At 36.1% G+C, this 24262-nt stretch overlaps 1 protein-coding gene across 8 annotated transcripts in view; it reads right to left on the bottom strand.

Annotated features, from left to right (window-relative positions):
- The window catches only part of PTPN13 (protein tyrosine phosphatase non-receptor type 13), a 173094-nt gene extending 149573 nt beyond the window's left edge, over positions 1-23521 (bottom strand). For all 8 annotated transcript variants that reach the window (XM_019731269.3, XM_019731271.3, XM_019731274.3 and 5 more), the window contains exon 1: positions 23035-23521. The gene's annotated coding sequence lies outside the window, so the exon portion shown is untranslated. The remainder of the gene's footprint in view (positions 1-23034) is intronic.
- Between the last annotated feature and the right edge of the window lie 741 nt (positions 23522-24262).

Genomic DNA, 24262 nt, shown 5'->3' with positions numbered 1-24262 from the left:
TTCAAATTGACAGTAGTCTAGACCTTGTAAATCAGATCACAACTATTTTTCATTGGAAATAGCTGGGACTGCTTCTCTTGGGGATGAGAGCAAAGTACATAGAGTGTGCCTATTTTCTAATGTCAAAATATTTGCCCTCTGGAAGTAGTAGTTTTTTTATGGTATTCCAAACAGAATGCAGAATTGAGACAAATGAGTTAAAATTGGGTATTTTCAGTTCAATATACAGACTTTCTAATAATATAGAGGAACTACTGATCTAAAGTTGTCAAACAGAAGGATATAACTATATGTGGGGGATGTCATATTCTCCTATATTTGGTGAATGGGGTGGCCTTAGTCGACCTCTAATATGTTTCCAAGTCTAATATTATACTGTCTGTAAAATACTATAATGAATGCAAGTTAATACATCAGTCATTTTCTGACAAGTTGGTTCCTGCTTGTCACAAGTAATAACTCTCAAGGTTGACAGACAGCAGAGAATGAAAGTGAGAATCAAAATAGAGTTAACTAACAAATAGTCTACTGAATAAGAACACTCTATACCTGTATTGTAGAAATATACCCAACTATGAGGCTGAATCATATGAAACTGATAATATGGACCATTTATATTATTTAACTTGCCAGATTTTATTAGCATAGTCACTATGTAATTTCTGCATCTGTACTATCAGGGAGTCAGTCATAACTTAAAAGTATTTGGTTAGGGAAAACAAATCAATTCAATAGCACATGTCTTCTTCTAAAATCCCACTTAGACCCACAAAACATTAGTTGCTAATTCCAATCAGTGGACCATGACAAAGGCAGTCTTAAAATCTATATGAATAGATCAATTAATCCTTAGGATCTTTTAAAAAAACAGCTAAAATGAAAATGTGTATTAAAATTTATGTTAGTATAATACTAAATACTCGTATATGGTTCAGCCGCAGATTCAAACTTGTTAGTGAATAATCAAAACCTGGATGACAACTTCTTACTCCCATTAGTCATTAGATCTTAGGTAATCAGTGCAATTATATTCCAATCAGGTTTTCTCTTAATTTGAAAACTAAGCATAATTTTTACATATGTTGTTTTATGAAAGGCATTTCAGCTTTCTTAACCTAAGTCTACTTCTTAGTAGTCTAATTTTAGAAGCATTTCCAAAATCAACAATACCTTTTTGGAATTGGCAGCATTCCTTTTGTACTGAGATTTTTGGATAAGCAAGTTTTACATTCTCTATTACAGGACTGTTCTGTTTTAATCCATGGCCAACACAGCCCAACCTTCACACTAGGAAATGAATTCTGATGGCTTCAAAGGCTGAAAGTGGTTACAATTGGTAATTCCAACTGGTTTCTGGCTTGAGTTGACTATTTAACTGACCAACGCAAAAGTATTCTATGAAAAGTAAAGGAAATTCTTAAAAATCAAACCAAGAAATAATAACTTTGGGCCAGCCCGGTGGCTCAGATGGTTGGACTGCTGTACTCTGAACGCTGAGGTCACCAGTTCGATTCCCACATGGGCCAGTAAGCTGCACCCTCTACAGTTAGGATTGTGAACAATGGCTCTCCCTGGAGCTGGGCTCCTGTGAGCAGCCGGAGGTTCGTGTGAGCTGCTTGGGGCTGCCGTGGGCTACTGTGTGCTGCCACGAGCAGCTGGCAGCCATCTTGAGTGGCTAGCAGCCATCATGAGCAGCCGGCAGCCAGCGAGAGCTGCTGTGAGCCACAGACCAGTGACCGACTGCCTCAGCCAGGGCTAGTGCAAGGCTCATAATAGCAGAATGGGCCAGGGAGCTGTGTCCTACACAACTAGACTGAGAAAGAAGGGCTTGAACCAGAGTGGGGCGGGGAGGCGGAAGAAAGGGGAAAAAAAGAAATAATAACTTCACTAAGAAAATTCTTATGATAAATAGGGTGATCCTTTTTGAAGAATAGTATCCCATCAACTTGGGTAATCAACATTATAATAGTGTAGACAAAAACACTTGTGTGACAATAAAATTTCATTATAATAAAGAGCGAGTCCTTTAATGAATCAATTATAAGAGCAATTTAGACTGGAATTATTTTGTTTTCTTTATAAATGGGAGTAATATATAACTTTATTTTCCTGTTAGTTTGATATTTTGTCTTAAATAATTTGTACACAAATCTCTCTTGTATATTAAAATACAACAAAAACTACTCTAAACTGAAAATCTGCTACTATTTTCCTTCATACTAAAAATAAATGACCACGGTACTCACTTTTCCTAGCCATATACCTTAGTACCTTACTCTTAAAAATACTAGGGTTGGTAATTATTGAGTTAGAAAAACATTCAACTTCCTAACAGACATTCTCCCCCAACTTCCACTTCTCTTTTTCCTTCTTCGCAGAATCTGTCTTCCACTATAAAGGCTGGAAGTGCCAGATATTTAATATCCCAGCCTCGCTGCAGTTAGGATATAGGTAATAACCCAACCTAACTAAAGGTACTGAGACAGAATCTAAAGAGAGGGAAACCAGAGCAGATTTTCCTTCCTAATAAAAATGATACACAAAAGGAAATGTTTTTATTCTTTGTCTTGCTATGCAGAAAACAGTTAACATAGCTGGCCAGCTGACAAAGTTGGCCTTTGGCTGGAGTCTGGAAACTTACATTTCAGGAGGGTTCCCATCATCCCAGAACTCATAAGAGTGTCTCACTATATCTAAACTGTGCACACAATGTGGTTTATGATTAACATCTGCTTTCCTTCTGGGAATATGGGATTTTGGTACACGTTAGTCTGAGTTACCCACATGATCAGACCCCAGTAAAAACCTTGAGCACCGAGTCTCTAATGAGCTTCCCTGGTAGACGTTTCACACATGTTGTAACAACTCATTGCTGAGGGAATTAAGCACATCACATGTGACTCCACTGGGAGAAGTGTCTTGGAAGTTTGCTCCTCGTTTCCTCAAGGCCTCCTCCCGTTGCCTTTTTCCGTTTGTTGATTTTGCTTTGTACCATTTTGTTATAATAAATCTATTGGGCTGACTCCTGTGAGTCCTAGCAAATAATAGAACCTGGGTTGGTCTTGGGGACCACCAACATACTAGCCAGTGGGCAATGTATAGGCGATATCTGGAACTGTGGCGGCCATATTTCTTGCAACCACTAGAAGATAAGCCTTAAGGATGCAAGATAATATTCAGAAAAACAGTAGGGGAAAAAAGTAAGCAAGAGAAAGCTAGAGACCTTATGAAATCCATGACTGAGCCACAAAATAAACCTTTGAACCTCCAGACTTACGTTCAACATTTTAAAATAAGATAGTTTGTCATTTGCAAAGAACCCTTATAAGTACTTCTACAAGGATTCTAAAAAACTGATTATGTACAGTAAAATAGGGTTCTCTGAAGACATAATTCTTGGGGATTTTTAAATTTTATGTTAATTTCTCCAGAAAAGCAAGGGGCGGGGGAAGAACAGGGTCAGAAGATTTTTCATTTCACAACATCTCTTTAAACAGTAATATATAAGGTTGGAGAGTGCCTATATTTCAGTAGGTCATTCAAAGCACTGTCCATTTCATGTAAGTTGTTGAATTTATTGGCATAAAATCATTGATAATATTCCTTTATCATTCTTTTAATAAGTACAGAATCTGTTGTGATGTCACCGCTCTCATTCCTGATTAGTAATTAGCATCTTCTCTTTTCCCTGATCAGTCTTGCTAGAGATTTATACATTTAATTGCTCCTCTCAAAGAATTACATTTTGGCTTTATTTTCCCTGTCTCCCTTTTTTTGGTTTTCTATTAGATGTCTCCTCTGATCTTTATTCTATCTTTTCTTCTACTTACTTTTCTACTGGTTTCTAATTTGCTCTTTTTCTAGGTGAAACAGGTCTCTGGTTTCAGATATTTAGTGCTATAAATTTTCCCCTAGGTTTTGCTGTAGAAGCTTGCATTCCACATATTTTGATATATTGTCGTTTTATTTCTATCCCAAACAATATGCTTTCTCATTTCCTCTTTGAGCCATGTGTTATTTAGTTTTCAAATATTTGAGGATTTCCCAGAGATGCTTTATATGACTAGAATAGATTTGAATACATTAAAGCTTGCTTTACGGCCCTGAATATGAACTATCTCGGTAAGTATCCTGTATGTACTAGAAAAGAATGTGCATTCTGCTGTTGTTGGATGGCGTGTTCTATAAATGTTAGATCAAATCAGTTGACTGTGTTGTTAAAGTCTTCTATATCTTACTGATTTTCTACTTGTTCTGTCAACTATTGAGAGACACACTGAAATATCCGACATCTGTGGATTTGAAAATGTCTCCTTTGCCATTCTGTTTTTGCTTTGTGTATTTTGAAGCTCTGTTATAGGGGTATAAATACTTAGAATTATACCTTCTTGATGAATTGACCCCATTGTTATAAAATATTTTTTCACCCTGGTAACATTCTTTGTCCTGAGATCTACTTTGTCTTATATAAATACAGCCACTTATTTTTTTAATTAGTGTCAACATGGTATATCTCTTCCATCCTTTTAACCAAGATTGCATATAGTTGAATTTTCATTTTTTAAATGCAATCTGACAAGCCCTGCCATTTAATTGGGGTGTTTAAACCATTTACATGAAATATTATTATTGATATAGTTGGGTTTATCATTTTGCTATTTGTTTTTTATTTGTCATCTGATTTTTTTCCCTTTTTTTGCCTTTGGAATAACAATAATTTTTATGATTCCATTTTATCTCCTTTGTTGGCTTTTAGCTATTAACTGTTTTAAATTTTATTTTTGTCATTACTGTATGGTTTACATACAAGTCTTTAATTTAGCACAGTCTACCTTCAAGTGATATTATACCACTTCATATAAAAAGCTACAACGGTATACTTCCATTTCTCCTCACCTAATCTTTGTGCTATTGACATGCATTTTACTTTTACATGTGTTATAACCCAATAATACAATGTTATTTTTTGTTTAAAGACAATTATCTTTAAAAAAAGTTTACTACAAATAAGCAAATATAAGCACATTAAAAAAGTACCAATCTTTACCCATAGGTAGTTTTTAATCCATTACCATGTGACATCGACATTACTAGTTGTAGTACAAGTCAGATTACCCAAACTTTTTTCCCTCAGTTATCTGATCTTGTAAGTAAAGTCATAAAGTATTACAACTGTTAATTAAAAATGAAAGAGAAAAGTTGTTAAATCACTTAGGTCTATAGTCCAACCAATTGGTCAGAGACCTGGCTGAGGTGATGCAAAGGCTGGCTCCCTGAAGAGAGGATTCATCACCTCCCTGAGACAGATGAGGATGATTTCTCCCCATTTCATAACTGTAGGAGGCACATTCTGAACTACATTAAACTGGAAAAGGAGACCTGGATTTGCTGGTTCCCACATCTGTGTAAGTTTTGAATTAAAAAAATATTAGATTTAAAAGTGCCAACTTGAGTGACCTTAAGCAACCAACTGGAAACAATCTGTATTATATGTGTGAACAATTGGTGACATCTGCCAAGCTGTCTGTCAACTCCTGTATTCCTTCTTCCTTGACTCTTTACTTGATTCTCTTTGATCTATCATCTGTTCTGTACTATTTCCTACTTCCCTGATGGCAAGGTAGAAAAATGGTAAAGTACCTGAGCTTTAGAGTCAGGTAGAATGAGTTTAAGCCCAGCTTATTTATTTAATAGTTGTGTAATCTTGGACTAGCTACTTCACCTTCCTATAGCTGACTTACCTCATCTGTAATAGAAAAACAATAATGGTACTTATAGAGGATTGTTACATGGATTACTTGAAATGATATAGGTAAAATTGCTTGCCCATAATAAGTGATCAAAATGTTAGTCATTATTTCATTATTGCATTTCAGGATTCTTGTAAAGTAGGCCTATTAATCTAATTTTCTCAGCCAGTAGCAATTCCCTTTTAAAGACATTTAAATAAACAGGAAAAACATATATTTACCAATGTAGTTAGCATTTCCAGTGTTCTTTATTTCATTGTCTAGGTTCTTTTGGTATTATTTCCCTTCTGCCTAAAGGACTTCAATATTTCTTATAGTGCAGATCTCCTGGTGATAAATTTACTGTATCTCTGAAAAAAATCTTAATTTCATGTCTTTTTTAAAAGATACTTTCATTGGGTAGAAAATTCTAGGTTGACAGTTTCAGTACTGATGTCGCTGCATTGTTTTCTAGTTTGCATTGATTTTGACAAGAAATATGGTGTCATCCTTATCTTTGTTCTTCTGTACAAAATATCTTTTCTTCTTTGAACTGCCTTTAAGATTTTATCACATGGTGCCTTGGTGTAATTTTTCTTCACTTTCCTTATGCTTGGCATTCACTGAATCTGTGGGTTTATAGTTTTCATCAAATTTAGAAGAGTTTTAGCCATTATTCATTGAAATATTTTTTGCCATCATGTCTTCTTTCTCCTCTCCTCTAGGAACTCAAATACCATGTATAATAGGCCACTTGAAGTTATCCCAAAATTCACTGATGAACTATTTATTTTTCAAATTATTTTTGTTTCATTTTGAATAATTTATGTTAGTATGACTTCAAGTTCACTAATCTTTTCTTCTGTAATAGTTAATCTGCCATTAATCCCATCCAGTGTAATTTTCATCTCAGGCATTACAGTTTTCATCTTTACAAGTTCAAGTGTTCCTACATAACTTTTGAACATTTGGAAAACAATTATAAAAAATAGTTTTAATATACTTATCTGCTAATTCTAATCTCTGTGTTAATTCTGAATCACTTTGACAGATTTATCTTTTAACATAGGTCACATTTTCCTGCTTCTTTGCATATCTGGAAATTTTTAATTTGATGCCACATATTGTGAATTTTATCTTATTGAAGGCTGAATATGTTTATAAATATTCTTGAGTTTGTTCGTGGATGAAGTTAAAATTATTTGAAAACTTGGAAGTTTCATCCTTTAAGATTTGTTAGGCTGGTCCAGACCAATTTTCAGTCTACGGCTAATTATTCCTCACTACTGGGTAAAAATTCTTCTTTATACCCTACCTAGTGTCCCATGAATCTTGAGATTCTCCTGTCTGGTTTGTGGAAACAAGCACTCTCCCTGGTTCTACATACACAGTACTATTCCCTCTAATCCAGCTCAAGAAGTTTCCTCAGACGTCAGTGTTTGAGTACTCAGCTGAATTCTCCAAGGGGACCTCTACAGATCTCGAGTGCTCTCTCAGCAGTTCTCACTTCTCCAGTACTCTGTCTTGTTAACTCTATCTGCCTGTGTCTCCCTAGACTTTAAGGAATATGTCCTGAATTCACGGAGTCTACCATTCTCCACCTGGTTTCCGACACCTTGCATCACAGCCTAGAAATTCTGTTAATTTAGTAAGCTGAGCAATCATAAAGCTCACCTTGTTTTCGACTCTCAGGAATATCACTGTCTTTCACTGTCTTCATCATTGTCTTCATTGTCCAATGTCTTGAAAATTGTTGTTTCACATGCATTGTCCATTTTTAGTTGTTGTGGGCAGGAGGGTAAATTTTGTTCCTCTATCTCGGCTAAAAGCAGAAGTTTTGCTAGCTTATTTTGTTTATTTTTCTGTACTGAACCACTGTAAATGGCATCTCAGTTCAATCATCCCTGATGGACTGGGGTCAGATCTTACATGGTTATGAGGCTGCCCCTCTAGATTGTTTCTGTGTAGGTCTTTTCACTAACTGCCTTAAAGGCAGTCATTCTTCTGTTTAAAAAGCACATTTGAAAGAAACAGTATTAAGGGGAAGGAATTTTAATGCTACAAGGAAGAATGTCTTAAAATTTGTGCAGCTTAGTAAATCACAAAGTGATTTTCATTCTGTAGAGTTTCTGTAAGAAGGATTTTTCTAACTCTTGTAAATGAAAAGAACATTCATGGGCAGAGCCGGGAGATACTGAATGCAGAGGCAGGAGAAAGAAGAATGGCAGATCTTGAGAAGGAAAGGGGTTGAGATTAAAATTTTTCTATGAAAAATCATGGAAACAAAATCTCTGATACACTGACATATCAGGCATTGTCTCTATATATTTTAGGCAATACTCTTGTTCTGTTCTTTCTTCCTACCCAAAAATTCTATGTTTACTTAACTAATATGCTACAGTGAAACATTAATCAACGCAGATAGCTGGCAGCATTACCCTTCATAAATGTCGAAACAAAATATAACAAGTTCATGCAAGTGTAAGATAGCTAAGAAAATCTAGAGCATAGGTTGCATACCAGCGGCCCATGGGTTCTATTTGTGCTGCATACATGTTATATTAGAGTAATGGCCCACATTACATTTTACAAAAGTGTGACTTTGTGGCCAGTATTTACAAATTAGAAGATTTCACAAATTGGAGAGATTGCATATAAAAATCTTGGAGATACGGTAGCACTCAAGGCGGGTAGTAGATGTTCACTCTAGCTTGAGTCCAAACCCTTAGTTCACTAGTGTCCATCATTTACCATGGTTTTCCTCCCTCCCCAAATAGCCCTGGCCTTTTTTGCTCCTAGAGCAGGTAATTAATTACACCTGATCAAGGGTATATACAATAACATCGCAACAAATTAACTTGTATTTTTAAAGTTAGAGAACAAATGTATACAAGCATGACCAAAAAATCTACTTTTTTAAAAGGGGAGATAGGATTCCTAGAAAAATACATTGAAAAGAGTACATTTTCCCCACTTGTAGGAAACCTGTATTTGGAGCACATTTTTTAACTAGATTCCTGGGGGTCTAGGAAGTAATCCCAAAATGTTCACTTTTAACAAATTCATAGGTAATTCAGATATAGCTCAATTTGGAAACCACACTCTATCCTACCTTTTGCCTATATTTCAAAAGGTATACATAAAAGGAAGCATAATTACAAAGAAGTCAAACAATGTTATTAGAAAATTATGCTCTGGCATGCTTTCCCTCACAACGCACTCTATTTAAGCAAGAAAAAACATTTGAACTTAGGTACATAATAAGAGTAACTTCATATTTAGTCTTCAGTATTTGTGCTTAAACCAAAAAAAGGAAATTTGAAAAGCATGTTTTAAAAAACTGTTATACACTAAATTTCTGTACACCAAAAATTTCTGTATATTGAGGTTTCTTTGCACCCCAGTGCTCTATAAAGAGTTGAAATAGATTTCTAAGTTCCCCTTCCAACCATAAAATAATCCAGCTTCAGCTATACCCTGTGCCTGTCAATCTCAGTTAAAAGAAAATTTTCAACTTCACAAACAAAACAGTATAATTAATGGTAAGACACCCACGTTTGATTTTACTAACAGATTTTTTAACTGCTAACAAAAGAATGGAGATTAACAGGTCAAAGTGTGAGAAATGTTTGACTAATGAGGTAATTTGAAAAAAAAAAAGACAACCAGAAAAATGAGAATGTACTTCAATTTATAAAAAGGAGACTGTATAAAGTTTTCAAAAGCAAAGAACATTTTAGCATACAAACAGGGGACTTGTAAAGTTTCACTTTAAGGAAAACTAAAACATCAGTTTGTCACATCATTCATTAATGTTTCTTCCTGGCTTTTTAAATATTATTGAAAACGAAAGCTACATTAGAGCACCCCAGGAAGGGGACCTGGAGGTAGAACTAGAAAGATGGCTTAATCTTGTACAACATACATGTTACCCATTCTAAAAAATATTTAAAAATAAGAAACTTTACTTGATATGGTAATTAAAGTCTGCACAACTCATCCCTTTCTAAAGGCAACAAAACTGTTTACTTAATAAAAGAATTGTATGATCATCTAAATTATTTGAATGCGAATAGTATATGACTCTTAAGTGCAAAAAAGGATGTGAAGACAAGGGAAAGGGTTAATAGTGATTTTAATTTTATGTTGAAAAAACTCTAGAATATAAATTCCACTTCTCCAAATAAGCGCAAATGTCAACCAATTATATTGTGAATGAATTTTAAAACCATATGCTAAACTAAAATTTAGAAACTTTTGTAGTTCTCCTATCAGACACTTTTTATACCACCACATACAAAGCATCCAAGCCTACTGAAAGACTTGATTCAAAGGAGAAGAAAAGAAACTTTGTTAGCAGTCACCAACAGTTTGGGGCTCTGTAAATAACAGCTGTCAACCAAACCAAAGGACATTTTTTAAATGCACTAAGAATGGAATGGAGAGTTGGTTATAAACTATTCACACCTTAATAATATCATTCCTTCTAACCCTGAACTAAAAGTTACAAATGATTTTCACAATTAAAATATATGGTGTGTAGTGCTTAAGTACACAGGGTTTGGGACCAGATAGCATTGCTAGATTTAAAATGTTTGCTCTCAGAGACAGAAGATTGGACAGAAGGAGAAGACAGACATTGGAAGACGCTACACTGGTGTCCTTGAAGATGGGGATAGGAGCTATGATGACCCAGTGAACACAAGTGGCCTACAGAAGCTAGAAAAGGCAAGGAAATGGATTTTTCATTAGTTTCCAGACCCTGCCCTCATCTTGATTTTAGGACTCCTGACCTCAGAAACCGTAAGATAATAAATTTGTGCTGTTTGAAGCCACAAAAAATAAAATTTAAATAAACAAACAAACAAACAAACAAACAAACAAATAAATAAAATGTTTGCTCTCTCACTTAACTATCTGTATTATTTGGGTAAATTAATCTAACTCTACCCGTTTCCTTATCTGTAAAAATGGAGATAATAGTAGTATCTAACTTAAGGCTGTTTTGAGGAATTGAATTTTTACTACATTAAACAGTGCATTTTTATAAGTGTGTATTATCAATATTATCATTGAAACATCCTTGTAAACTAGTAACCCAGCCTCAAGTATAACTTCTAGTTTGTTTAAAGTGTTGGCTAAGATAATGTGATGCATTACAATCAGTAAGGCTTTTCCATAGTAAAAGAAAAAAAAAATCTTCAGGCAAAAAAATCATAATCTGTTCCTCAACTCAACAGAACAGATTCTCTGTCACAAATTCTTCACAATCTAATCATTTCACTTCTCTAAAACAGGTTGGTTTTCCCTATGTATCATCACCATTTGGGGAATTTTCTTTCTTTCTGGCTTTTTTAAAAATGAAAGTTTTCATAAAAAATAAAGCAAGACCAAAATTATGGTTATAATCATGCTTTATTTACTGTTTCATTTTTTTCTGTTTAGTATTATATTTCCATGCTATAAAAAAACCTCTTATCAACCTAGTTGGAAGATTTAGAACACGTTAAACCATTCCTCCTCTGTAAGCTATTTATGTTGTTTCTAATTTTATACCATGACAAATAATGCTGTGGTGAGCATTTAAACATCTTTAAACAATTTCAAAAGGACACTTTATTATCGTTTCTTTACTCAACAGTTTCGAGTAAAATTTGATGATATGAAGACCACAGATTAGTAGAGGGAAACCTTGGGGGGAGGGGGCAGGAGCGGAAAATATACTAGTAAGAACAAGTGTTCAAAAGCTCATGAAAATTTCAAAAATTTCGATTCCAACATAGACTGTGGAGTTCTCTTTCATGTTTTCTATGTAAATTGAGATAATTTTTGCTCCTCTTTGATGCTGCTCATTTTAAAGGATACTATTTACCTGAGAAGTTATGGATAAGATAGCTGACTTCGGATTCAGAGAGACACGGATTCAAAATCCCTGCTCCACCACCCACTAGCTGCGTGACCTGTGGCACCTCACTAAGCCTCTTAGCCTCAGTTTTCTCATCTGAAAAATAATAATAGTATCTCACAGGATTTCTGTAAAGATAAATGGTATTCTATGTGTCAAATTCTTAAAATAATGCCGAGCACATAGGAAATACATAAATAGTACCTCGTCATTGCTAATGCTCATTGAGGTGGTTTGAAAATAAGACCAGGTTTTATATTAAGTTTTGCTCCAAAAGACGCATTAGGACTTACGTTCAGGGGATGTCATCCTGAAAAATCATGCTAGGGCTTATTTTCCGGTTAGGGCTTATTTTTCGGGAAACACAGTACGTGTGGTTTGTATATAAACTATTGGCTTACTCTATAGATTATGATGGTACAGACGCACATTTATAAACTGCTGCATCATAGCTTTTAAAATATTGTTCAGTCTAAAAAGCTAATTGCCTAAATACAGAGATATGAAAATATAATATCCCTCACTAGGGTTATAAAAGCGGATTTACATATTTAAAAAAAAATAAATAGTTTTAAAGAAATCATAAACATGAATTTTGCTGCTTATAGCATATGTCACTGAAACTGTTTCTCTTGAGATAAAACAAGAAATTCTTGATTAAGGCTTTTTCATATGATGAAGAGGTCAAATATATTAAAAAACATGTCGTCTAAGTGAACTAGGCGTAATTTATAAGCTAGAATAACATTTCCTCTAGATTATTTTATTTTTTTGCTTAGAAATATGTGGTAACATAAAAATTAGCAGAAAAGGAAAATGTACCAGCCACCATTTATACACTTTATCAATCAAGGCAACAACAATTAATCCTTTAGATGATTTGGCCAGATTAAGACACTATTTTTAGAGGCCTACACTGAATTTTGCTGTTTAGGCAATCCACTATTAGCCAAGAAGTTTTGTAATATATTGTTTCAGAAATTAAAAAAAAATAAATCAAGTCCTGAGTTGGTAAAACAGTAAATATATTTTTGAATTGTACTTTTTATACCTCACTAGGTAGAGCAGATAAAACATTTATCTAAATTAAGTATGGAAGGAGAGGGCTCATTTCAAAATCTTTTAGGAGTTGGTATTTACCAAGTATAAGGCTAACTTCTAAGAAGAGAATAAAAAATTCTTTTGTACCCAATGCAATTCTCAGAAAACATTTCCAATTAATTTAAAATTTAAATCCTAGTAATAATCATCATAATAAATAAGTATAAAGGCTGACAGTAAGTTACTCTAGTGGTAAATAAGATAGCCAACTGTCTACCACAACAGAATATTAAACAGGATGAAGTTTTTATTTAAACACTTTTCCTGAATTTATAGTTTAGATGGCTCATTTTAAATACAATCCCCAACTTCAGATTAAGTGAACCAAGCAATAACTAATCCACATAGCATTATCAGTTGAACAAACATGATACACTTTACTTAGAGTCAAGATCCTTTGTCAGCTTGTTCTAACAAAGTGGTAGAAAACATCAAATGATAAATGATCTTTGATTCAATCAATGGCTGGCTTATTGAGTAAATTCAGAAAGTGCTGAATAAAATCACTTTCCATTTCACTCACTCTTTCCAGCCTGGGTGAGGTTTCCTCCTTACTTGAGTCCCCATATTTTACTTGACCATCCCCCTAGACCTTACTCTTCATTTTCTGCAGATACAGATTTAGGCCACCACTGTTCAAATTATTCAACTTCAAATTGATAAGGCCTATAAATCCTTTATCAATATCCAATTACTTCCCCAACAGTGATCATTTACTTCTCTCCTCAAACTTCTAATTCTCCACCAGTAGCCAAAACTGAACAGAAATCTTAATCCCCCATTTCCAAGTTTTCCCACCTTTTTGGATTACATAAACAATGTCATGTCTAACAGATTACAACTTCAGCTTTACAATAAAGGTAGATATTGAAAGCAGATAATCTTGCCTCCTTTGCTAGTATTTTCTGAAGATAACAGCATTAAGCACAAATTCTCTTACAGAACCTTATTTTCATTTCTATCATCAGTAGGCCTTTTTCTATCTTTGTAACCTTCTAACTTCAATCTTACAGAAAAGTATTGCTCTCCTCACCACTAAAGCTAACACCTGTAACCTAGGACTCACTCCTTCCCATCCAGACAGAGCCTCAAAAGATTACTCTTTTTCACTCTTTCTGGTATTTTGAACATCTTAATCTCACAGAAGCTGTTCTTTCATCATCTTTAATCTTAAAAAGAATCTTTTTCTGACCTATGAAATCTTCTGTATCATCGATTTTGCCACCAAATACCATCTTCCATCTCAATTTCTTTTCCTTTTCCCCTCCTTGCCAGTGTAGCAAAATGACTCTTTTGATGGTAATAATAATCAACTGATCACTCTGTTCTGGTTCTTTTACTTTGTTTTTCTTCAGCTCAGCACTATTGGTCACACACTCCTTGACAGACTCTCCTAATGCACTTTCTTTAACATTACACTTTCCTAATTGTTTTCCTTTCCTAATTGTCTGTCCTCCTACTTCTCTCATTTTCACATGCCATCTTCATCACTCATCTCTTATTCTGCTCTATGATACACTACTTGTTATCAGACATCCAATAATGTCTTCAAGACCACTCAAGTTCTACCTGCCAAGTGAATCCTCTGATTAAATCCAGCCACACTTTCTTCCTTAAAAGTGTTATTGCACTTACACATTGTTTCATAATGTATAACGGTTCCCTATCTTTCCTATCTGTGTCTTTTTTAAGCCTAGATTTAAAGTTTTTGGTAGGGACAATTTTCCTTTTATTTTTCAGTATTTCTCAAAATACAGAAAACAAGTCTGAACAGAGTAGTAGTCAGTCAAATACTTTAAGCTGTATAGTTAGTTTAGGCAAGAAACAAAAGACATTCAAAACAAAAATAAGTTTACATTACTGTGAAACATTTCTAATAGTTGCTATTTTAACTATAGTAAATGCTGTGGGGATTTTTTCCTACTAATTTCCATATTTTTCACATTTTCAAGGGGACATAGCAGATTTGCCTATTTTATTACCTTTAAAATGTCAACCAGTTTAGTCTGAAAGTGGCCTATATATAGCTACCATGTCTAAAAAGACCTTACATAAGCATACATAGCAATCTGATAACCAAAGCAGCCAGTTACCTAATCAAAACAATGTATACTAGAGGCTAAAATCTGGTTGATAAAGAGATAAGCCATGCTTTTGTATTAAAAGCTCAGTATTATTAATCATATTTCTTAGGTTGCTATTTCCCTTAATACATACAGCTGAAGAGGGAAGCAAAAGGTAAGTAATTCATACAGACTTAATCACTGGGCTGTGCCCAATCATTTTAAATGTGCAGTTACTCAGGAATAAAGCTCACAAAAGCTGACAGTAGATATTGTTTTTTTCCATTTTACAGATCAGACACAGAAAGATTAAATTACTTATTCAAGATGACTCTAATTACAAAAAGAGATAAAGCCCAAATCAAAGACCATCAAAATTCACAATGTGTGTTTTCTACTACCCTGTACTTCCTAGTTTATATCTGAATGTGAATAAATAAATCATGACACTACCTAGATTTAGTTTTCACAAAAGCTAAACATTCAAGAGCAGATATAAATACAATAATTTTGTCTTGTTAAAGGTTAACAAAAACTCAATTTAGTATTTCAATGATAGGCTGAATACTAATATTTTTTAAATTGTATGAATGAGACATATTACTTCAAGGAATTAAGTATCGGACAAAGCAAAGTATTAAAGTACCAAATAATCTTAATGGCTGTAAATCACCTTCACAGAAAGTGAATCCAGTTTCTTAACTATTCTCTAGGTCAAGACACTTTAATCAGCATTATTTATATGTTAGATATCAAGTGGTAAGCAAGTGAATACAACCCAACCTCCCATCCCCTCCCACACGCACACCAAACCTAGCATGTGGTCTATAATTTATCTATGTGTACTACAGCCAAATTCCACTAAATTGGAAACAAGTAGATATCAGAGGTTAGGAAGTCCAGAGAGAAAATAATTGGATGCCCAGTATCTATTCTCTTTAGTTTTGGGACTGCCCAGTGCCCAGCAAGAAACTTCAATTCCCAGTTTTCCTTGAATGTAGGGGTAGCCAATATAAACAGAAGTCATTGGGCAAGGCTTTCAAGAAAATTCTTTAAAAGGATCTGAATCAGCTGGAAGTCCCACTCTTTTTGCCATTTTCCCAATTTCTTCCATAGTCTGTCTGCCTGGAAAGACAGCATTTTGAATAAAATGTTATCAGCCATTTTGTGACCATGACGTCATCTTGAGAATGAAAACCATGCACTAAGGAGGAGAAGAAAAATAAAAGATGTCTGGATTCATTGCCATGTCTTGAAACTGCCATACTAGCTCTTGAGTTTATGATATGTTAGAAAAAAGAAATCCCTGCCTTCTTTAGTCCATCGTTATGCGCGGTCTCTTATACTAGCAACTCAAATGCAATTTCTAACTGGAAGAAGCTGAACAAACCATTCATTGCAGTAGTCTTGAACAGAGTGAGCACAAAGAATATCTCAGGCAGCATTTCCCAAATCAGTGCTCCTGTGATGAGAGGTGATAAGAGATGCACTATGAATTCTGTAGTTAAATGGTCAAATTAATGAAAAAGGACATATGCGGTACCTTGGAGATTCATAAGGTATATTACATATTGAAAGTTCTACAGTGTGCACAGTATCAGTTGGTAAACAAAAGTTTACTGCCGTATCTTAAAAAATGATTCCTTTTACTTTATTATCATTTTTCATTTTAATTCAAATTATACTCATCCACTCACCTTTCTAAAACATGAATATATATTACTTAGATGAATCAACCTACTCTCAAAGAAGAGATATGCCACTAGGAAGGATATTCAAAACAACACGCCATATGCTCTGAAGTAACTGATACAGGAGATCTAGTGTCCTAAAAATGAGTAATCTGAAGAAGACAACGTTTATTTTTATAAGTTTCACTTACTACATAAAAATTAGGCACATGTTAACAATATCAATGAGCCCAAGTAATGACTAGAAGAAACATGTAGCCCAAGGAACAAAGTAGGGCCCTAACTCTGCAACAAAAAATACATATTTCAGGCCATGTATTAACTTTACCACTGCTAAAAAAACAACAACAAAAAAAGGTTATAAATCAAACATAAATATACCAAAAATAATAATAGCTAATTTATTAAATACTTAGTATGCATTAGTCAGTGCTCTAAGTCTTTACATGTATTAACTCATTTGGTCTTTATAGCAATCCCATAAAAGAGGCCTGGTTATTATCCTCATTTCGCAGATGAGGAAACTAAAGTACAGTGAGGTTAAGAAACTTGCACAAGGGCACAGAGCTAATAAACCATAAAGTCAGAAATCAAAGCCCAGGCAGCCTGGCTCCAGAGTCTATGCTCTAAATACCATGTGATACTGTCTCAATATCAAACAGGAGTGTTCAACGCCATGCACAGCTGCACCTAAAAACAATTCATATACACATATATTCAGATAGTTACCATTGTGTTGGTAAAGTTTTACGAGGAAATTTTGCATGTTAATTTTATCTTCACAGCTGTTCTATATCAATATATCCTGTCAATAGATTTACTTGGCATGAATTCATATAACTAAAGCTATGTGGCCAGACTATTCCATTTATCTGCTGTCTTGGAAATGTGTCCTCTCTGTGTACCACTAGTACCTAGTAGAATGCCTGGAAGAAAATAGGAATTAATTGTATATTTACAGAATACAGAACAATTAAAAAGAGAACTGGGCATCAGAATGTAGATAGATGAGCCCAAATTCATCATTGCTACTACGAAAAAACATTCAATGACCTTGGCTCACCAACAGTGATTCTTTAGTATCCCCTTAATAGTAATATTAAATATCAACAATATTAACCATTTTTCAATTAAATCTTAGTATCACAACACAATCTTAAAATCCCTATGAAGTTAGAAATCTCGATGTACTAACAAAAATACTGAGAAAGATTCAGGGGAAATTTTTTAAAACATAGCTCAGTTTGGTCTTTAGTTACACAATGGGTGTTACATATATATATATATATATATATATATAGTATGTTACCACATTAAAATATTTCCTTCTATTTAAAAGCTGAAGGAAATACTCATTAATTTTTCCCCCCTTCTTCCGCCTCCCCAGCCCCACTCCGGTTCAAGCCTATTTCTCAGTCTAGCTGTGTAGGTCACAGCTCTCTGGCCCATGCTGGTATTATGAGCCTTGTGCTCACCCCGGCTGAGGCAGTTGGTCGCCGGTGGGCTGCTCATGGCAGCTCTCACCAGCTGCCAGCCACTCACACTGGCCACCCGCTGCTCATGGCAGTACGCAGTAGCCACCGCCGCCCAGCTACAGGGAGAGCTGTTGTTCACAATCTTAGCTGTAGAGGGCGCAGCTCACTGGCCCATGTGGACTCGAACCAGTGACCTTGGCATTAGGTGCATGGCGCTCCAACCACCTGAACCACCTGGCTGACCCTCATTCTTTTAATAATAGAGAATGATGTAGTCTAGATTTTTATTGTAACTATAAGAATTATATAACTATGAACAGTGGAAGATATATCAACTTGAATTATATTGCCGGGTACTATGTAATAACACATATCCTCTTTGCTATTCATTTCTATACACTGCAAAGCAGTGCCAGAATTTCAAAGTTCTGATTGAACTCAAGCAAATGGTATGTATCTACAATACAGTTTTATCTAGTTTTGATCTGATAATTGAACATTCCTGAACTAAAGTTTCTATTACACTTATTGGTGTTTTAATTATTAGGCTTTTTTTGTTTTGTTTTAACAAAACATCTATTCCAGCTTTCATGAAGTGCAGCTATAAGGATATATTTTAGCTTGGGTAAATTTTCACGTGGTACTTAGAAAATTGAGATGTTACATTTGAATCACTGCCTCAAGCTCATTCCTTAACAATAAGGGAAATTCCTATACCAAAATACTGATTATTTCTTTTCACTTGAAAAACTGAATTACATTATATTTTCCAGAAGAGATATTTGACTACACTAAGAACTAAAATAATTAATCATCCCTTAATTGTTTAAATGTTTATTATCAAAATTACACTTGTCTAAAAAAAGTGCTTAAGTAATACTTCAGCAGTGCTAAAATAAACAAATTTCTTAAAAGGGTTCCCTTCTTTTAAAAAATTCCTAGACTATCACTAACTTTGAATATTTTTGCTACATTCTCCCATTATATAATCAATCTAACCTTAATTTAAGTTATTCAACAACAATGCTTCATTTTTGTCCCACAGCCTACATTAGAGCTAGGTAAAAAAGCACTAACACGTGAAAATAATATTATATACCAATCATTCCATCAGGCATCCTTTCAAAAAGAACACACATTCTGGATGCAAATTTGTCTTATCTGAGTAGGTGAAAATGCATGTATTTATGTATAAAGAAATGTACCATCTACCAATAAGGTAAAAACTAAAGAAAGCATACTTTTAACTGAAAATAATTTTGTTTCCATTTCTACTCCGAGTGCACTAAACCAACAGAGAAAACTGAAAATTTTTTAGGTGTGTTAAGGAGTTGCAGGTAAGATGAACTACACGGTACAGTTTCTTCTAAGTTGCGCATCAGTAGTTAATAAGCGGCAACAAACACCATGAAAATTCATGACATATTGTTAGCTTACAACCATCTCAAATTATTTAGAAGCCTCATTTTTTTCTCATATGGGAAAACAAAGTCTCTTATTGTAACTGCATGTTCATGCTAAAGCTAATAAGATGATTTTCTGTTGCAAAATTGAATCATATCGTATGACAACTAAGAATCTATTTGTGAAAGAACATAAGAACTTTCACCAGATAGAAAAACCTTGAATCAAATTCCAACACTTGAGTTGAAATGATGACTTTCTCCGTTTCCAGAAGGGCAACTGTTGTAATACACAAGGGTTAGATTCAGAGCATACTGATATAAATAATAAATATAAGGACACTGGAGTTCCTCCTCTCAGTTAACTTTAAAAAGGAAAACCTTACTAGGTACAACACACTGAGGAAAGAGGTAACATAAGTATAGAAAAATGTGGTATTTCCCCTCATTTAAAAAACAACTATAAAAAATATTATGTATTTTTAAAATTATAAATCCGAAGGAAATGAGTATATATATTCCTTTTCAGATGATGAGAAACTGGAATACAAATTTTAAAACCTCTCGGTGATACAGAACTTTCTGTGATGATAGAAATGTTTCACATCTGAGCTGTCCAATACAGTCGCTACTAGCCACAAGTGGCTACTGAGTATTTTAAATATGGCTAGTGGGAATAAAGAACTGAATTTTAAATTGTATCCAATTAGTTTAAATTTAGCCACTTGTGGCTGGAGTACTACATTGGACAGCGCAATTCTAAGGAACTGGAGGGGAACATTTGTACCTTAAATTCTGATTCAAATAGTAAAAAGTCCTGTAGACAAGCATATACATAGATGCTTCTAAGACATGTTTATTTAAAAAAAAAATTGTGATTTATAAAAAGGAAAGGGCTATGATACAATATAAAAACATTGCTGCATTTATGGGAATCAAGTTTTCTATACTGACCTTCTAGAGTGGACTAGAAAGAATACTGGTTCACAAGTTGGCTTCATGTTATAGTATTTTAGGGAGTCTTCAATAATATGGATGCCTGAGTCTCACCCTGCAAAGATTCTGGTTTAATTCGTCTGGATTGAATCCTGGTTATAAAGATATTTGAAAGCCACTCATTATTCTAACATACAGTCACTAAACTAGAAATAAAATAAACTGTTTATTAGGCATAGATGAAGTATTCAGCCAACGACATTTCTGTGCTTGTAGGTATACTCACTAAAATCTATCTTTTAAAAATCCAGTTCCTGATTTGTTCAACTCATCTTAATTTTCAAAGTAAAAGAGAAAGTTCTCTGAGAAAAACTGAAATCCAGAGCAAGAGAACTTCACCCTTCCCACCAGCACTAATCCTTCTATCCTGAGATCCATTATCTTTTCTCTTTTCCAGGCCCCTACCTTATAAAGTGACATTAACTCAAATGAGTCTCATTTGGCTACATCAGAGAGCTTCACCTCACTATTCTAATTAATGGCACAAACTTTTCTCAGAGCATATTCCAAAATAAGATTATGTTGCCAGGAGTAACTCCTAAATGCACTGGCTTAGACTATGGTAGTGTTTCTTTTTTATTTCAAATGGTATTAATTACAATATAATTATACCACAAAAAAATGTTTTGTAGTTTATTTAAAAATCACCAACTCTGTCAAAAAAGCCGAAGCAGAAGCAGCAGCAGCACCAGCTTATCCACGTACTTTTCTCCAGTATGCTTGGGGCTGGGCAATAAGATGAGCTGGAAAAATATACACTCAATTGATACAAAAGCAGTTACAATGCTTTTTCATCCAATCCTTAACCTATTAAAAGTGACGTAAAGCAAGCATTTGACCTTTTTTTTTTTAACACATGAATTCCATTCATTTAAAGATTGATACTTGTCATATACCCCAAAACAACTAATGAGCCAATTCTCAAATTACTTTCTGCATTTATGAAGCATACCTCCAGAAGAAGACAATGTAAACATTTATACCTTTTGATTCCTATCAAAGTATCAAAATATATCATTTAAATTGACACTGGTTTTAATGGTTTGTGTATATGGGTGTTACTTGTGATGTGAAAAGCTAATTATAAATATTTTTGGTAATTGCCTTCCAAAAAATAAGTAGCCTTTCCATGCAAGTAAAAATTTTGGTGGGAAAAAGTAAATTCAAAAGACAAACTGACATAATGGTAAAGGAGGTCATAATTCTCCAATTACAAAAGTGAAAGACAATCTAATATCTTTTTCTTAATATCTAACCCTAGATATTTTTCTGTTTTTAATTCCAGTTTCCATTCTAGCCTCTCCCCCACACACTCCCACAAAGTCTCAAGAATATCAAAGTTAGAACACAATGTTATTATGTAAAAGTACAATAAATTTAGGGTTGGATGTTAAAACATTCAATTTGACTCTGAATTTAGTGAATCGATATATGCAAACATTTAATTTAAAATGCTAATGATATTAAAACGAGAAATGATTTGTTTCATAGCACTACCACAAGCAACCAATGAGCGTGAAGCAAGTTTTCACTTGGACCCTGCCAGCCCAAGTCATCAAGAATTTGGGAAAATACCAACGCTTGTTTCATAATACAGCGACTTTTATTTTTCCCCCCATCCTTTAGTCAACTCTGATACATATATTTTTTAAATCTTGCTAATTAGTTACCAGCGTTCTTCAACCCATAGATCAGGTGTCCTACATTTTGTTTAGGTCCCCGCCTTGAAAACAAACCCGATTGCCCCATTTTCTGAGAGGTAAACTCAGCTCGGGGCAGCTCCCTATGAAGTCACCGCGTTTGTTGTTTCAAAGATGCAATTAAACAAAAATGACACAAGGCTGTCGAAGAGATTAATTGCAAGTGTGTGGAGGTGTCGATCATATATGTGTAAGACCAATGAAACCTACGTATATTGCTGTAAATCTACTTTAGAGATAATATTTCTCCCCATTTCCCCTCCTCCAATATATTTACAACAGAAGGAAATTAAACTTCGTAAGCTCTTTCTTGACTTTACCAAACTCCAGCTTTCCAGCTTCCTGTACTACAGTATCCTGTAATGAGCAAAGGGGGGAGGGAGTTTCAACTGGGGCACGAAGAAGAAAAGCAATAATAGAGCCTGCATCAGGCAGTCTCCCTCTCTCTCTCTCTGTCTCTCTCCCCCCCACCCCCCGTCCCCACCACCCCACCCCTTCTCCGAGCCCTTACATATACATTCTTCTGGGCGGCCTCTAACCACACCATGTCCACAATCATTTACAAAAATTAGAAACAGACTCCGGGAGCCCTTCCCTTAGCACGCACAGAGAGCAAGCTGTACTAGCATGATGGGACAATGTCATTCCCTGTTACACCAGTCGCTTACTCCCCCTCTGGTTTCATCCCAAGAATCAGCTTTCCCCCGCGGAAGAGGGGGATCTACCTAATTCACAATGAAACTTCATCTCATCCTTTCCCACTGCAGGCACCCCACCCCCACTCTAACATACAAAAACACCCCACCAAGGAAAAAAACCAAAAAACACAACGATCTTCCACCCGAGCAACAGAGTTGGTTTCAGGGGCTGGAGCAAAAGCAGAGAGGAGGAAGAGAGCGAGGGCGGTGTACTTTGCTTTGCACTTCTGCACATCCAGCCCAGAGCCCAGGGCCGCTCACGTCCTTCCTTACCCGCTCGTCCGGAGACCAAGTCCTGCTACTGAAGCGCTGGGCGAGGGTTGCGGGTCCCCGAACACGGCGTCGGGGCGGGCAGCGGGCAGCCGCCGCGGGCGCCTAGAACCACCACCTCTTCTCCCCCAAGCGGCTGCGGGCGTGGGCAGAAGAAGCTAGAGAAGGAGCTTGGGGAGGGGGAGAAGAGGAGCAGCATCTCCTCCTCCTCCACCACGCCTCGGAAACGCCCCTCGAGCGGCGACCCCAGCCGACCGCCTGACCCAGGAGCGCTCAAGCAGCCTCTCCGCCCTCCTGTGCTCAGCGCGCCTCCAAGGGCTTCTCCAAACCCCTCTGGCGCGGGGCAGCTCAACTCCTGCAGCCGGCTTCGAGCGCTACCGAGGTGGCTGAGGCGGACGGGGGCACCAGGGCGTGCTGCTCGCCAGCACGATGGTCTCTAGGGGCCGTGATCATGGTGTGTCACCCTCGCCGCGCCGCGGCCGCAGGAGCTGCTTGCACAACTCCAGCTCCACCTCCGGCGGCGGTGCCGGCCCTGCCCCCGTTCCTGTCACTCAACGGTTCCCGGGCTCCTAGAGGACCGCGGATCTTCGACCCTGCTCTCCCCTCGTCCTGATTGGCCCACTAGGCCTCCAGTCCCACCCCCTCCCTGGGGACGAGGTCGCCCGGGAGACCAGCGCTTCAGTTCCCATGACAACCGGTGCCTTGGGCCTGGCTTTTCGTGTTCTTCTGGCTAACCAGACGCTCAGGTTGATGGCCCAGCGGCAAAGTTCTTATCCCCTGCTGTGTGGACTCCTAATTTTAGGCCAAGTTGAAAAAGCTGCAGACCGCCCCCACACTTCCAACTTCAGAAACAGAACTTTAAGGCCCTGGGGAGGGCGAGGGAGAGTGAAAAATGCTTAACTGATAGCTCTTCCCCTATCGGTCTAAAGAACCCCTCCCCCTACTTACCTTCCCTTGCCTGCAGCCTTGTTTCCAAATTCTCACTGGGCGGATTTGGCTTTAAAGAGTGAGAAGAGAGATAGAGAAAGGGCAGGGCTCTGACAGCTCCCTGTAGCAATATAGCAACTTGGAAATGGCGGGGTCAACGAAAGCTGCTCGGTGAGTTTTCCCACAGTTGTAAAGTGATCTTCAAGGTTGTGGTGGGAGCACTTCATCAACCCCAAATGCCCTGTGGAAAACTGAAATTCTCTTATTTTTGAAAAAAAGAAAAAGTATGTAAATTCTTGCACTG

This window comes from Rhinolophus sinicus, chromosome 1 (assembly GCF_057876585.1).
Source record: "Rhinolophus sinicus isolate RSI-liver-muscle chromosome 1, RSI-T2T, whole genome shotgun sequence".
In the NCBI taxonomy this organism is placed as follows: domain Eukaryota; kingdom Metazoa; phylum Chordata; class Mammalia; order Chiroptera; family Rhinolophidae; genus Rhinolophus; species Rhinolophus sinicus.
Note: the sequence above shows the minus strand (reverse complement) of the source record. Positions and strands in the feature narration are given on the sequence as shown.